The sequence below is a fragment of the Cornus florida genome, unplaced genomic scaffold, assembly GCF_030987335.1.
Source record: "Cornus florida cultivar Cherokee Brave unplaced genomic scaffold, ASM3098733v1 CherokeeBrave_3.0.0_Hap2_Chr05, whole genome shotgun sequence".
NCBI lineage: Eukaryota > Viridiplantae > Streptophyta > Magnoliopsida > Cornales > Cornaceae > Cornus > Cornus florida.
Window position 1 is genome coordinate 41,330,726 of NW_026775575.1, and position 17,846 is coordinate 41,348,571.

At 33.8% G+C, this 17,846-nt stretch overlaps 1 pseudogene; it reads right to left on the bottom strand.

The window, feature by feature from the left end:
- Positions 1–799: 799 nt before the first annotated feature.
- Positions 800–15,878, bottom strand: LOC132306352 (outer envelope protein 61-like; annotated as a pseudogene).
- Positions 15,879–17,846: the final 1,968 nt, after the last annotated feature.

Here is a 17,846-nt window from a genome sequence, read left to right on the forward strand (position 1 = left end):
AAAACACTTTTGTCCCCCTCTTTTCTACCCGGAATGAATTCCCTAAATGGGAGCAAGGGCGGATATAGTAATTTAATGTAAAATCCGATTTGGGTTTGGGGCGGATGGGGTTAGTGTCGCCCCGCCCCTCACCCGACCCTATCATATATATCTCCTTTAAATTGCATTAATGCCCTTATTAAATTAAAATATTTCTATATCAGTCCCTCGTACATATATATATGTATGTTTATTTTAGCTAGGGTTAGTGCGACTTTTCACTCTTCACTCCATTTCTTCAGAAACATCTAGAGAGAGAGACTCGGTAACTCACACAAACCCTAGCCCAACTATCAGTTTGCCGCTACGACTCAAAAAGAGAAAATTTAATTTTAAACCAAACTATATGACGCTATTGTATGACACACCATCACCAATAGCTGCTATTTATTACACGAAAATAATTTTCTCTACTTTTTCTCATTCTCTTCTCTTTCATCTAATTAAAAAAAATAAATAAATAAATAAAAAACACAATCTCTTCTCTTGAAATGTCTCATTCATCTCTTCTTCTCTTCCATCGATCCTTCTTCCTTTCTACCAAACGATAACATTTTTATTTAAAATACTTATAATTATAAGAAGAATTTATAAGAGTAGGTCATTAAAAATGTTTGTTGGAGAAAGGATAATGGATGACGAACAAAAAATTAAGAGCGGAGGAAAATTATAGAGATTTTTATTCAAATAGTATTTACTATATTATAAGAAAAAGACGACATTAGATCCAATAGACATCTATTATTTATTATTATTATTATTATTATTATTATTTTGGGGATAAATCAAATAAACATCAACATTGTCATTAAGCCTGTGATTTTCCTTTGAACCAAGAACAGAAATTCCATGCGCCCCTTCTCTGTACATATATATATATATATATCTTATACACATATATAATATAATTCAACTATTGTCTTTATACGCCTATACACACTATATATGTATATATTTTAGGAGCACGTACTACTCAACTATTAACTTTATAATCACAAATATAAATGTATATATCTATTCAATCATTGTCTTTACAAGCATTCTTTCGGACTTCAAATTGAAGCAAATGAAGGACTTTGGTTATTGGTCAGTGATACATATACTACCGGAGTATGAGAACTTCTTTTCTTCTCTTCTGATACCTGAAAATCCATCGTAGAAAAGGCAGATGAGCAATATATAAAGACAAAGGCAGTGTGTAGAAAAGGCAGCAATATATAGAGAGCTAGAGAACCCCATTGAATAAGAACATTGCCGATGACAGAAAGAACGACACAGCAACTTATATATATATATATATATATAAAGACAAAAATTAAGAGATTTAAGGAAAAACTAAAGCTGTTCGAGACCAAAGGAAATAAAAGAGTGGAAATGTTTAACAAAACAATAGTGTGTTCAAAGAACACCACAATCGCAATAAGAGCATGTGATAATATGTCGGCGGAAATCGGATGGAGAGACCACAGTATTTTTGTTCAAAGAATTTTCAGTTTTCCTCGTTAGAGTGAATACGTATATACTTGAGCTTTAAAGCATAAATTATGTGGATATATAATAAATTGGAGAACAAGAAGATCTGCATTTTAACAGAGAAAGAAAGTTTAGTGACATAAATTTAAGGGTTAAATGGTCTAACGGTGGGTTTGCCTTTATTGCTCACAGATTAAATTAGTAAAAAAAAAAAAAACCTCCCCTCAGGTTTGGTTAACTTTGCCCAACACCCCTTTCGTTAATTGACCGTTAAAAGAGTCAAAAATAAACTAATTTAAAAAATATAATGTCAAAACTATCCTTGACCTAAGTCACATAATGCGGGAGTGAGAGCGAAAGTGGGAGCAGCAAAGTCCAAAATTAGTTGAGAACAGGGTGCGTCTTGAGAGCGCCTATATATTATATATTTTATGTTTGTATGTATAATTATTTTATTTGAAACATGATTATATGATTAAATATTTTTTATTACTAAATTTATTTTAATTATATATTTTTGATATTGTATTTATAAATATATTATCGTGTAGTGAACATTATTATATAAAGCAAAGCAATTTTGAATATATAAGGAAATAATTATATGGGTTCAGCTTTTACTGGAGAAAAGAAAGAGAGAGGACTGGTCCAAAGGCATTCTTAGCCTAAGCCATGAAAAGGTCTAGCTTAGAGAGACCCAAAGGCATAGGAATAAGACAAACAAGTCCATTGGGTGACAAAGGAAAGTCCTAGAAATCCCTAGATCAAAATTGTCTGCAATAGAGATGAACTCTACAATGGTAACTGAGTACCTCACCCTTCGCAGCGCTTGTAGCCATTCAGTCCGGAGGTGGTGGTCTTCGACCGGCCGTAAGACTCCATTCTACTAGAGCAACTATTGCTTCGATTCTGGTACGCCAAGCCTTCGATTGCAAGCATCTCTTGGTCAGCAACCCAAAACAAGTATATACGGCCGGAAGACTCATTCTACTAGAGCAACTATTGTTTTGGGTTGCTGACCCAGAGATGAAGTTTCTCCAATCTGATGGGTTGATCATGGTTGCATCATCCATTTTTATATATTAGATGATGATACAAAGCATAGAAAGCATGCATGAAATAACACGTGGCAACCGACAGAAACCGTTTAAATCCACCTACTCAAAATCAGTTCACGAATTTTCGAAATGGAATTCGCGAATTTTTGCCGTATCCGCGCTCAAATCGACAATACGCGCGCAGAGCGAAAATTTGCACACCATTTTCGCGAATTGTGTGACTTAGCCCTTGACTAGTGAAGATGAGATGTATGAGGCCATAAATGAGTTTGAGACCAACTAGGCCATAGATGACGTGGACCTTAACTTTTTTGATTTTATTTTCCAGTGAGTTAAATGTTTAATTGAGGCATATGCTTGGTAAAGCTAATTATATGCTTCATGCTGACTAATGTTATAGTATTTCCAATCAATTCAATTCATAAAATGAAGGAAGGCAGATGAAAAAAAATAAAAATAAAAATAAAAAAATAAAGGAAGAAGAAGAAATAAATATAAAGAAAAAAGATGACATCATATTATGAACATTACATAAAATATATTAAGTAATCGTCGATTTATATTGTTAGCTTAATCAGCTAAATTATGTATCATGACTCAAAATCAATTTCATTGGATTGATTTAAATATATATATATATATATATATATATTCATAATATTAATCAATTTCATAATAATTTCATTGGATTAATTTAAAGAAGAAATTAGGAATGAAATCAGATTCAGAACACTAGATGTTGTTTTTCGGATTTCCAATCATAGGTGTTTTCCAGATTCTTACACATATGGTACATGCACTTCTTTGATTCATGGCTTATGCTTAAATTAAAATGATATATCTAAGTTAAATTAGGTTGATATTTGTGTCCAAATAAAAATGACTTAAATTGGGAAAAGGTAGTTTTGGAATTATACTTTTTTAATTAGTTGGCTTTTGACTTTTCTAAAAGCGGGGAAGGGGGTGTCAGGGCAAAGTTAACCAAACCTTAGGGGAGGTTTAGGTGTTTTTTTTTTTTTTTTTTTCACACTAGTTTAATCTGTGAGCAATAAGGCAAACCTGATGGGGGTGTCGGTGCATTTAACCCTAAATTTAGATTTTCATCTTTTCTATTTGAAGAAAGACAGAGTTCTCAAGATATTTATAAATTAATTTTCAATTTATTTATATGTGTATATACAAGCTGGGCTTTAATATAAATAAAATGGTATACAAATGTACATAAAAATAGAATTTGTAGGAAGCTTTTGGTTTGATTAATTTTGTATCTCTTAGAATCCCAAATTGAATAGGAGTTAACAATTTTTTTTATTTTTTGATATATATATTTTGACTAGGAGTTAACAATTAAACTTAAAAAAGAAAATGTATAAAAATGTATATATAAAAATATACCAACCTGCATTCTGCTCCTCCACTGTGATAACCTCGATGGAAGTAAATTAGGTTTTGCACCTGTTGTTCATTTGGTGATTCAACTTGATCTGCTGTTCTTTGACAAACAGAAATGTGCGCCAGTTTAACTGCCAATGTAGCCTAGGCGGTGAAGGATGACTGCTAGAACGAGCATGCATATTGCCAAAAGCATACCAGGTCTTCCGAATAGCCAATTCTTTGTTTTCTTGGCACCTTCCGCTCCTCTTTGAATCCGATCTGCCCACCTCATCTGCAATAACATTTATTGAAAAATTCAACGAAGAGGTCATATCCTGTACTTATGAAGGCTAATCATATATCAGAAATTTAAGGGCAACATCAACCCCAACAAGCTCGGTCAGACACTAGCAGCAGGTGTGTTATTTTCCAGGAAAAGAGAGAGATACTATCAAGCATCAGATTGATGCAAGGCTAAATACATCAGCTGCATGGCTTCGAAACCTTGTGGATATCCACAAAACACAATCATCTAGCAAATGTATAATTCAACCAGAGTCACTACACAAGTCTTAGGCTGTCCACATATAATTACAATACTAGGCTTTAGTACTATGATGAATTAAGTGTTTGGCATAGAAACAACGGTCTTTTCAAAAAAAGCTCAGAATACACTAGAAGACCATAAATCATATACTCTGTAAAAAACATCTCCACTTGTTTTTCTAAAACATCTAAAATCTGAAAAAAAAAAAAAAAAGGTAGGACCCTCAAGAGAACGAGATTTGAGTGAATTTTGAGTGCCACATTCTTTATCAAGGCCCAAGGCTTGAAATTAAAAGAGAGAAGAATAACTGATTTCAGTTTGTACACTTAAATTTTAAAAATAATGTTTTAGTTTTATTAATTTCAAACTTTTTAAAAAGTTCTCCACTATTTTTCTGCTTTATTTAATCAAGATACTGCAATTTTTCCCCTACAGTCTAAGGTGGATGAGTGTAGTACGTATTTGAAAATCACTAGGCAGAAAGGAGAATTCAACAATCCTCTTTTCAAGACAATGTTTCCAATACAAAGACAAATTTCTAGAGATCACAAAATGTACTTTCACATAATTTTGTTAGCAAAAACTAAGGAACATCATGAAATGATCACTCACTCATGGAGATTCAAATCAACTATAGAACTGTTTCTTGACAAAGGCAATTATTTTATAAGTAAATTAACAATTTGAATGCATTTTTGTTCATATAAACATCAATTTAACTCACCAAAAGTGTGAAGGCTAAGCTAAATTGGTCAAAATATTGCAACATGAAATAAATAATTCATCAAGTATTTCAAATTTGTTCTTGTCCAAAACTTTTATTAAAGGAAAAATTAAACTCTGATGTATATAATTACATAACACTTCAAATCACATAAGCTGTAACTTAGGCAAAAATTTACCATTCTGTCGAAGTCATCTGGTGACAAAGAAGATATGGTTTGTTGAGCTTTCTCTGCATCTTCCCGAGAAAGCTTTAGTCCAAATTGTTCACTCATGTTTGCCATCATGTCTGGGCTCATATTTTTTAACATTGATGCGTACATCTGCCAATAAGCAAACAAAGATCTATACAAGTGAATACTAAAACATGCAAATTTTATTAACCAAAGACAATGCTTTAGTCTCCATGGCCATGACGATAACAGAATCAATTAAGATGAAATGCAACAAAATGATTCCATTCCAAACAGAGGATGTGTGTGTGTTTTTGGTTGGTTGCGGGTTGTTTTAATCTATATCTTTATGAAGGGTTCCAAACCAAATACCTGCTTCATAGCTGGATCCTTCATTTGGTTTCTCGTTTGTTCATGCAGATCAACAGTTGAATATGGGAAGCTTGATTGAAAAGTAGCACTTCTTGAATTTAAAAACCCATGAGACGAACTACATTGACCAACATGGTCTCCACTAACTGTGGAATTTTCCCAAGCTTCAGGAGATTTTGAAACTGTATCTGATCCAAGTCCGTTAGAATGTAATGTTGTTGTTGACACTGAATCTTTCCCTTTTAAAGATGATGCTGTTTCGAACATTTTCTGAAGCTCTTCTGCTGGTATCTTACTCATCATATCAGAAGCCGTTTTGAGCATGTCAGGTGTCACATCTGGCGGAGCTGATCCAGGTCCAAAGCTGCTAATATTAGAGTCTAAAGATCCTCTTTTAAAATTTTGGTTTTCCCCCTGAAAAGAGGAAGCGACTTTAAGCACTCTTTGAAGTTCTTCAGGAGATATCTGGCTGATCATATCTGAGGCAGTCTTAAAGATACCAGTAGATAGCCCTTCAGCTTTTCCACCACTTGGAGCAGCCAGAGTTTCCGGATCAGCATGAGAAATGACATTCTGGAAGGATCTACAAAATGTACGAGAGAGAGAAAAAGAAAATCAGCAGTGGTTGCATTTTGTTATGGCTAAATGACTCAATGATTAAACAGGATGCAAAGAGAAATGCTACAATGCTAGAAATGTCATCAAGAAAAATTAATACATTTCAAACTACAGGTACAACTTAGTTGGAATCTGTTTTATCTGGACTCGTGTATGCATGTTAAGTTCAAGTACATGTCTAAGCATCCAATCCTTTCAACCTCCAAAGCATGGGATATAGGAACACTGCTAAAATGTCAAGTTTCCAAAGATCGAGTATGGGTACTTGAAAAAGAAATATTAAGAGAGAATAAATGTGAACACATTTGGAGAATTATAAGATTACATTTTAAATTTAGGTCCCTTCTACCCTTAAGAGATAATTAGGGGCAAAACATTAGTTTACAATGGCAGAAGGGCTCAAATTTCAAAAGCAATGTCGAAAAATTATAAAAAAATATCAGTTTGTTGAAAAGAAAGTGTCTTTCCCACATATCACAGAATGAGAAAAAGAAACAAGATGGTGTTCCCACTTTCCAGTTTGAACAAGAGAAACTTCTTCATGGACGACCACTTGAATTTCCAGCCATATTTAAAATCATCAAGTTGCAATAGCAGAAAATGTGTATTTTCCAGCACCGGAAAAATAATACCAATTAGAAATAGTTGAGTTGCAGAAGGTACATACAATTCATTTTCTTCCTTCCCTTCCTTCTTCTTCTCTTGTTTTAACTTTTCCACACCCGTCTCTGATACCAGTCTCCATGATGTTCCATCTCGACTCAAGTATTCATTATAAAACAAGCATATTCTGACATAGGTTGGAATTGTGATATATAGATCTCACAACAACCACTGCAGTCTTAAACAACTCCATTTACTAGCCTCGCGTATAATTTCATGCAGGTAGGGAAAATTGATATTGCCCACTTAATGCTCTAATGTGGCACCAGGAGTGGTAGCAAGTACACCACGACCCATGGTAATAACATGGACATCACTGTAGAATGTCAAAGCTCTTTACTTGAGGAGATGAGGATTAACCTTGAGAAAGCTTACCTTCTTTTATTCATCCCGATAATTTCTACATTTTATAGAACCCCTCTATTTTATAGTTTCATAACCACTCATATAATCCAAGAACTTTATAAATTGCAATTATTTTTATTATTGGGAAATTGTGACGTTTTCAATTTGTTTAAATTGCCATTATAGTTTCATAACAACATTGCAGGATACCTCCCTCTAGAGGGGGGCAATTGTAACATTTTCGATAGTTGAGGGGGGAAACTTGCAAAAACTTGTATGGCATAGGTTTTTTTTGGAAATGAACCCTTATTTTTGGGTAATATGTTGACAATATACCAATGTTTAATATGGACTTGACTAATTAATAATTATGATCTAACTAATATAAGAAGCAAGTAAAAGTGCAAATTATGTTCATAAATAAGCATAATAAAACTAGGATAAATACACAATAAACACATATGACTTACAAGTGTTATTTATGTTGTTTATACTCATGCTTATGCAAGCCTTCAATGAAGAGTAATCAACGCCAAAATTATAGTTACTTCTAGAAACAAACTTTACAAGAACAACAATAATAGTAGAACGGCAACCTTCAGACATATCAAGGCCAAAATGATTGACAAGAAAATAAGAGAAATGATATTTTTTTTGAATAGTTCAGTAAAGAAATTTACTGCTCTTGTATTGATCATCCGGACGGAGGGAGAGAGATTTTTAATGTAAGACATGAGATAATGATGATTAATGATTCTTTATGTAATGCAAAAACCTGATATTTTCTGAATCATCTTTTAGAACCTGCAAACACACTGTATTGGTTAATGAAGCCCCACTCTCTACCCCAGGTTGACTATTGAGGCAGCCATAGGTTTCTTGTGGTTGTGACGCCGATTCTGTAGATGAACTTTCACACTCTTCAGACAGAACAGTCTTTTCTCCAGTTATTTCTTCAATAACCAAGCCTATTAAACCAGAAAGAAATCAAGTCCTAATATATATCAGAAAAGGAATATCAAATATGTATATTAGACTGCAGGACCCAAAAATATGTTCAGGGGAAACTTGAATGAAGGAAAACAGCTTACTTCTTGGTGCATGCTCGCTGTCTTCTGTCATCAATCTTTCCTTGGCATCCCTTATCAGATAACGAAAATTAGAACATCATGCCAAATGTAAACCTTGTTTCTTTTTCTGATATCACAGTTGGTATATTTAAACAATATACTGAACAAAGGGCAATGGACATCATAAGGGCAGACTATGAAAAAGGTGATTTCAAGAAGGAACTAAAAAAAAAGCTAATAATCAACCTGATCTACTAATTGCAAGAGCACTAATCGAATTGGCAAAAAGACTCAAAAACACAAAATTTGGTTAAAAGGTAAAGGGTTGATCCACTTTCAGAACTACGTATAAATTGCAGAGATGAAACCACAGTGGATAATACTATCTTTGGCCTAAGGAGATAAATGCATTAATAATAAAAAAAAGTCAAACATTAGGGGAGAAAAGCCTATAATGGACTGTCAAAAATAGCAACTGATGCAACTTTTGGCATATGGCTTATGAATCAAACGGCTTAAAATTACATGTATGTAATATATGTATGGAATGGTAAAAATCCTCAGCAGCATTCAGTTTAAAAACTCGTACCTCAAGACATCTGCAATAGTTTCATCATGAGGGGAAACATCATGTGCTTTACTAAGTCAGAGATGGCATCCTAACATGATTTGAGAAGTTTATCAGATAACACAAGCAAATATGCAGACAACACAAGCAAATCTGCAGACCATTAAAAGTTTAACAACTTAAAGAAGCACAATTTGGTAAACAATGCTAACAGTCATATGTAGACACTCACTTCTAGTACACCTAATTCTTTATATGCTTGACCCCTCCGATAAAGAGCTTTGACATTGCTTGCATCATGTGCCAAGACCTGAAGTAATAAAAATCCACAACTATTTCTGTTCTTCAAAGAGAGGAAAATAGATGCACTTGACTGATAACAAATGAAGGTACATATCTTCTCTAACATTTTTGCAGAAAGAAAATAAGGCAAAATAAATAAATATATAAATAATACTTGGGGAAAAAATAAAAAAATATGTAAAAGACAGATATGTGTCCTCTAACAAGATTTATGACACTACAACATAAAATAGTGAATTAAGTTTTACTTAACTGTCCAGTCTCCACTAATCTGTTTTGCTGTCAGTCATTAGTTTGAGATATTTAAGTTGAGGCATCATCGTGGTTACAAACTTAGACCGCACATGTGATGACCATAGGAAAATTTATATATATATTGACTTGCCCATACCTCGGTGCCTTCTTTTATGCACTCATCATACTGTTCTGTTTTCAAGTAACATGACATCAAGTTAAGAGAGCATGCCAACAGGATGCTTCTACCTTCGGATGCTGGAATGCCTTTCAGGTTTTCCTTTGCCTATAGACGTTAGAAGAGAGAGGTGGAGGGGATAAATGAAAATTGCAGTGTTGCAGAAGGTCAGATTTTCCACTTGCCAAGGAAACCAACAGATGCAACATGAAAGTTGAATCAAACACGAATTATAAACTTACAAGTAAATATTTTTGCAAGGCATCTTTAAACCTTCCCTGACTGTGAAGTTCATTCCCCTACCATAACAGAAATGGATCAACTTATACATGACAGATACGAATATATTACTGAAAGAGACTGATTCAATGAAAGAGATTGGTCAAATGAATAACTAAAGTAATATGATTTGGTGTCATGCTTTATAATTTGATAAAAACGCATAATTGTAATTGAATGCGCAGAAAGAAATTGGGCGAAAAATCACTTCATTTAGATGTGTGTTCATCATGCATTGTACATAAAAATTGTTGTGTAGAACACATAACTTCAAAATTTTATACCTTCCCCTTTATTCTTCTTCTTGAACCATTAACATGAAAATCAGAAAAAGTCAATGTGCCAAGAAGTGGAAATATAGATAGTTAAATGCAAAAATTACAAAACCCAGAAGAAATTTAATGCCAGAAACTGATGGGAAGTTAAAGGTCTACGGTGAAAAATCTGTAGAACAACTTCAAACCCATCAATCTATGCACTTTATAAAACATGCATTAACAACAATATACTCTAAAAGCTTAAGCTGTTAGAGATGGAGTAACTTTAACATTTAAATCCTTCCACACGCCCCCTCACGTGTGGCCTTCTTTTGATCCAACACGTGTTTTCAATTTTAATTTTTAGTGAGGTTTGAACTCAAGACCTTTGGCTCTAATACCATGTTAACAACCATATACTCTAAAAGCTTGAGCTGTTAGAGAAGGTGTAACTTTAACATTTAAATCCTTCAACAACATGAAAATCATTTTTGCACAGGTAAGATAAGTTAATGGCAAGTTGGCAACATCTAACTAGTTTATTGCTCAATGCACTGAGATAAAAAGAAGGAAACGAATATCCAGTAAGTTTTAGCCTAGGTTAGAGCCATTTTAGCTGTTTTATTAGTGAGGAAAGGATCTAGGAAAGAATACCATTTTTTTGATTTGTTTCACATTCTCCAATCTTAAGTAAGTCATATTCTACCCATCATTAAAAAAAGCAAAGCCAATGAAGTAGAGGGAGATAATAATGTATATTTCAAGCAAAACTAGTAGATAGGTACGCATGACCCGTATTTCAGACATATTGCCATGTCAGAGATAATAGAACGGATTTTTATTTTCATAATTCTCTCTCTGTCTCTCTGTCTCTGTCTCTCTCTCTCTCACACACACACCCCTAAAGTAAAAAATTTAAATAGGAGTAAGAATGGCTAAGAGACTAGGGCTTTCTGTGATCCTAATATGCTATGTTGCAGCTCTGCAAAGGCGGTGGTAGTTATAGCTGGTAGAGGCAATGGCTAAAGACTAATGTCACCTTTGGAGGAAAATGATGGATTCAAATTGAAGAGCCAAGTTAGGCTTAGCCCAAATCAGCTTCGACTTTTGGGCTTACTAATATCTCTCTCTCTGTGATCAGAATGTTGTGTCACTGTGGTGTTGATATCACCTCTCTCCCTCTCCCTAGTTTTCTTTCCTTTACACTTTTGCCCCCATCTTTTAAGGAAAAAAAAAAAAATTATGCAACAATTCTACATGTCCTCGTGTCCCTTTTGTGTCCTTCACATGCCAATTGTTTAGAAAGAAAAAATAATAATGGACACATTTGGTGCAATTCCAACATGTGTCTAGCTGTGTCCAGCACACCAATAAATATGTTTGTCACGTTTGTGTCTGACACATGCCGAACACCACCAAAGCCACATAAGGACGTAACAGTGCTTTCCAAACATCTACCACCGTGACATTTTTCACTAGCAAATAAAGCTTTCCTTTACCGTTTTTGGTGCTTTAAAAAAAAAAAAAAAAAGTTTGCAGAGGAAAAATGGAAAACAATAACTTTGCTTGAAAAGTGTAGAAGCTTTCCAATAAGGAAATTTAGGCTCTGAACCTCTAGCATTGATTAGCATGTTCATCTCTTACATGGACTATAGATTCTTCATCCCGTGCTACAAAAACAATCCAGTTTCTCACCTCCACCAGGACCCCCAACCGCACAGAGAGAGAGAGAGAGAGACCCTCACTCAGAAGGGGAGGGAGGAAGAGAAAAGGAAAGGCACTGAAATCTTAAAAAATACTGTTTAAAGTAAGAGAAATAATTCACATTGATATAATATTTGGCGACTCGGAAAAGAAATGGAACGCAAGAATTTACTAAGAACAACCAGAGTCTGGTAAAGAGTATTGAAGAAGTAAAAATTAGTTCATTATGGCCAGATTATCAGATATAATATAAACCCAGAATTTGAGAACAGCGTCTAAGCACATTTCCAAATCAGTACAAATGGCAACTTTATTTTTGTCTTTTGGAAATATATATATATATATATAATATTTGGCGACTCGGAAAAGAAATGGAACACAAGAATTTACTAAGAACAACCAGAGTCTGGTAAAGAGTATCGAAGAAGTAAAAATTAGTTCATTATGGCCAGATTATCAGATATAATATAAACCCAGAATTTGAGAACAGCGTCTAAGCACATTTCCAAATCATTACAAATGGCAACTTTATTTTTGTCTTTTGGAAATATATATATATATTTCCAAAAGACAAAAATAAAGTTGCCATTTGTAATGATTTGGAAATGTGCTTAGAAGTATATATATATATATATATTCAAAAGCTAAGACTTTGGATGGTGAGAAGTTACCTGTTTTTTCAGTATCTGAGCTGCATTTATTTCATAAGTCATCTGTGCATCACCACGTGCACGCATAGCAGCTATCTCTTCAGGTGTTGCATTAGCGACCTTCTCACCAATCTCAGCCATCTCCTCTGGACGGGTATATTTCAACTGTTCTGCAGCATTCCTCAAGTCTTGAGGCCTCATGCTCTTCATGCTTTCAGAGGCCATTCTCATCAACTCAGGATTACACATCATCTGCAATGTCAATGATCATGACTATCAATAACAAACACTTACCATTGAACTAAAAAAAAAAATCATAACCAATAGATAAATAGAAACAATCAAAACCCATTCGTTCTATATGGTTAAAGATTCGATATCTCTGAATCATTGATATATACCCTGATAAACAAGGATACTTGGGCTCTCTCTTAGCTTAGTTGATTAATGGCTCACAATTAAGCACTGAAGCTAGAAATATTTTAAGTTACATGCACTCTCCTATTTTCCCCAACATACCAATGTCGATACAACAAAATCTGGACTTGGATATCCTCAGCGACAAAGGTATGGACTTGGATATGGAATTGTGTGACTGGCAAAAGAATCTAAATCTGCTGCCCAAGTCCTCTACATGTGATGATACAAGAAGAAGAAAAAAATATCAGATTTGATGGCTTTCTATTTCTGATATAGATGGATAACCCCCTTTTAATGAAATCCCATTTAATTTACATGAAAATATTCTATAAGAAATTATGTATTCAAATGTTTAGGACATGTCAACGTATCCATACCCAACTTTTAGACACAATTCAAGCAAGGTTCCATATCCTAAGTTTAGGATTCATGGAATCGGACGCTTTTTCATAGACCCACACCCAATACATATACATGAGTAGTAACATAGGTACTTAAAATTTCCAAACATGTCCCAAGTGTAATGTAATCTGAAGCCTAGCTACACAAATTATGGTACTCGCAATTGCAAAATAGAAGAATAACGAACTTTCTCAGATTCATTTCTCTCGAAAGCTTTTTTTTTAGAAAAAAGGGCTAGCTAAGTGCACGAGCCTCTCACAATGGAGGGTCATTTGTACGCAGCATTACCTCCACATGTGGAGGTGGTTGTTTCCGTTTCGAACCGTGACCTCTAGGGTCATAATGGAGCAACCTTAAAGTTGCGCCTAGGCCCGCCCTCTTGAAAGATAAATTTTCTATAATCCAGCATGTAACCAAATCCAACTAATCTCAACCAATAAACACTTTTTTTTTCTTTTTTTTCTTTTCTTTTTTTTTTTCTGATAACTAATCTGAATTGAGGAAGTAAAAGCTGCCTTTATGTATGTATGTACATTTTTTTTTTTGCATTGGGGGGGGGGGGGGGGGGGGCGCGGAGCAACCTTAAAGTTGCACCTAGGCCCGCCCTCTTGAAAGATAAATTTTCTATAATCCAGCATGTAACCAAATCCAACTAATCTCAACCAATAAACACTTTTTTTTTCTTTTTTTTCTTTTCTTTTTTTTTTTCTGATAACTAATCTGAATTGAGGAAGTAAAAGCTGCCTTTATGTATGTATGTACATTTTTTTTTTTTGCATCGGGGGGGGGGGGGGGGGGGAGGGAATTGGTGCAGCTAAAATTTTCAATATGCCCATTTCACTGGTTTTAATGTTCTAAATTCGGAGTATTTGAAAAGTGAAAACTATAAAATACTAAGAATAAGCATATTTGAGGCAATATATGGTTCCCTTATTCTATATCTTCAATATAATGAAATTAGACTGTGAAAAATAGTGTCTATTCAAGTTTGAGCACTAGAAAGTGTGCTTTTCAATTCATAATGGGTCAACTAATTTAGAATTTTCAGACTCAGATATTCCAATAGATACAGTTCAAACAAACACTGGTAACAACTCAAAAAAAACTAGGGTCTCATACACACTTCAAAACTAAGTGTAAACTAACAAAACTTTAAACAACAAGCACAATCCAGGGAAAAAAGAAGCGAAAAGAAAATATATATAAAAAAAGGGAAAAAAAAGTTGGAGATTGTCATGCAATTTGGGACAAAATCAGGAACTTTAATTGAATTTTTTCTTTGCCATGCACTAATTTGTGAAAAATGCCACAAATGTTAGCACATAATGTCAAACTGACACAATCCTTATGCCATAAGAAAATCTCAAGTACTATGAAGTAAAAGTGAGCCATTTTTAGCTGATCATTTTAATTCAAAAACGACCTCAAAATCACAGATAAAGCAAGATATCTACCTTTCTAACTTTTGCCACTTAACTCCTTTTGATCTAAAGGGTTCCACCCATCCAAAAAAATATCTAAAGGGTTCCAAAAGTTGATCCTGGAACTTTTTTTCAATAAATTCTGTTCATCAATCAAGTATATGCAGTTAAGCAACTCAAATTGCAAAACCAATTTTCGGAGTGACTATTTATGGTGATTTGGATCATTATAATAACACCTGTTTTAAAATGTTTAATAGATTAATCAGTTGAACAAAAATTCAATCTTTGACAAATTCAATCCAAAATCAAGTCAAACACCAAAAACTAAAACCCCATGCATGACTCAAAATTATAAATTAAGAATGAACCAACCAAACACAAAAGCCAAAATAAAAAATGAAATACTTTCATGATGCTTCTGAAAAAAAAAAAAAAATTACAAATAGGATTTTGACTGTGTTTCTGCATTTGACTTGAACTAAATTTACATGACAAAAAAATAAGCTACTAAAAAACATATATTTGCTCCAAGTCAAAATCCAAAAGCATCATAAGAACAACAATTCACATGCCCAGAATCATCATACCTAACTGTCATTAAAATAACTAAAAAATTGAAAATTTACATATCTAACTAAATAAAAACCACACAATTTGGTCAAAAAGGGAGAGACCTGTTGTTGAATTCTGGCCAACTCAGTGGGTGACATGCGACTCATCTGTTCCTGAGCGAGGTTGATCAACTCAGGATCCATCGTACCGTTGTAAATTTCTCGAACTCCTTCACCGGAGATAGAAACCGAGAATTGAACCAATGTAACAAAAGCTGATTCGAACTTCGATTCAAAGTGGAGAATTAGGGTTCATGAGCAATCGAAGGCGAACGAAGTCGAGAAATTAAAAATTGCGCTATGGATGGGGTGACGATGCAACAATCGGTGACAAGCGTCAACAAATTATGTACAATATATAGGTATCGGTCTCAACAATTATATGTAAAGTGCATATAAGCCCCTGTTAATTCCGAAATTTGTAAAGAAACCCCTTTAGTGTGTGTAGATAAATGTAGATATATATATATATACACACACGTTTATCACCGAGTGATTAAGCAAGCATTGTTCTTTTTATATATATATATATATATATTTTGGTAAAAAAAGCTCTTAACTTTCACGATTTCATAGATTATCCCTTCAATTTTTACTTTTGCACATTACCCCCTTTAAAGTATTAATAAATACTGCAAATAACCCTTTGCGATTTTAAGTTATAAAATTTATATAATATCCTTTCAGGTAAACTGAAATAATAATATAAAAAAAAACACCTCAACACTTTCAGTATTTTGTAGATTACACCCTTAACCTTTTTTTTTTTTTTTTTTTTTTTTTTTTTCGGCATATAAACCCCTTAAAGTATTAAGAAATGTTGTAAATCACCCCTTGAAACTTAAGGAGAGTTTTTGCCGTTTAACTTATTTTTTATTTTAATTTTTATTTCTTCAAGAATAAAATGGTAAATTAGAGCCACCTTTAAAGTAATTTAATGGATTTGGAGTAAGTTGCAACCTTTATATAGTTGGAGGGTTATTTGCATTACCCAAAGGAGGTATTTGTAAATCCTTGAAAGTTGAGGAGATTTTTTTGCAATTTACCTTATCTATATTTTTTTTTTGAAAGATCTAGTAAATTAGTTTGTTTGTATTTTATTTTTATTTTTTTAACAAAAAGTTTCACACACCCTCAACATTGCTCCTCTAAAAATTTGAACTCTCCATCTCCCCTAATCATACTATCTAAATCAATGGGTAAGGAGTGAATTTTTTAATGAAAATAAAGTTTTTATTAGGACCAAGGGAGACGGTTGCAACAATTTTAATATAATCCCCTTCAAGTGATGAGATGCCACAATCATAATTGTGATCACTTCTTTCCCTAAACTAATGAGATATCGCAGTTGTCAAAGATAATTGTGACTAGCTACTTTTCTTAGAAAGAAGATCTAATTTTAAAAAATTGAAATCAGGTGAAGTTTTGGAACACATTTTACACTAACATACTTTTGCAAACTAATTATATTAGGGTTAAGTGTAGAAAACCCGTATAGATTTTGTGCACAATACATTCCTCTTTTTCAATAAGGTGCATGTTATAGGTGCAATTTCTCACACTCGAACACTTAAAGAAATAAATCAAGAGGAAGTATATGAAATATGGAAGAGACAATAGACAATTTTTCAAGAGAGAAACAATGATGGGAATTTGATGCCTTTCTATTCTCATTCATGCTCTATTTATAAGCTTTGTGCAGATAATTACATGGAGCCGTTATTAGCAGTTTTCTAGACGTGAGTGTTTATGCTTACTGATCGTGCGCCCCTTTCTTTTATGGTGGGCGTTATGGAGTTATGGGCTAATTGTGATTTGGCTGACCCTTTGATTCGTTTTATGTCAAGTAGAGCTTCCTTCGTTAATTAGGCCGACTTGACATGTTTGTGGACTTTTCGTTATTAGGCTCCCAACTGATAATGGGCTTCTGGGTGGTTTCAATTAGCAATGCACTGCACTTTTATTGCCACGTGGTATGTGGTGGTTGGTGGGGAATTTTCCCTCCACATTTTGTCCCTAATTCTTTTTTATAAATTCAATTCATATATGGAATTGTAATTGTTTTCAGAAAGTGGAGAAGTTTTTACGGCTGTTTATCATTGCCATTTATGCTCCCGATTTTTAGGGTCTCGTGCTTACCTTTTAGTTATCTGTTTCATCTTGTCTATATATGATGTGCCCTCATTACTTGGATATCTACATCTGCAATCTTATTCTTGATTCTAAGCAAAAGTCTATCCGCCACCGCATAATCCTCTTCTCGTCCGTTAAGGTTAGTCATTTTCTTATTCCCTTTCTGTCATTACGAGTCAAACAAGTAGTGAACGAACCAATAACGTTCGTGTGTTCGATTCCGAATCA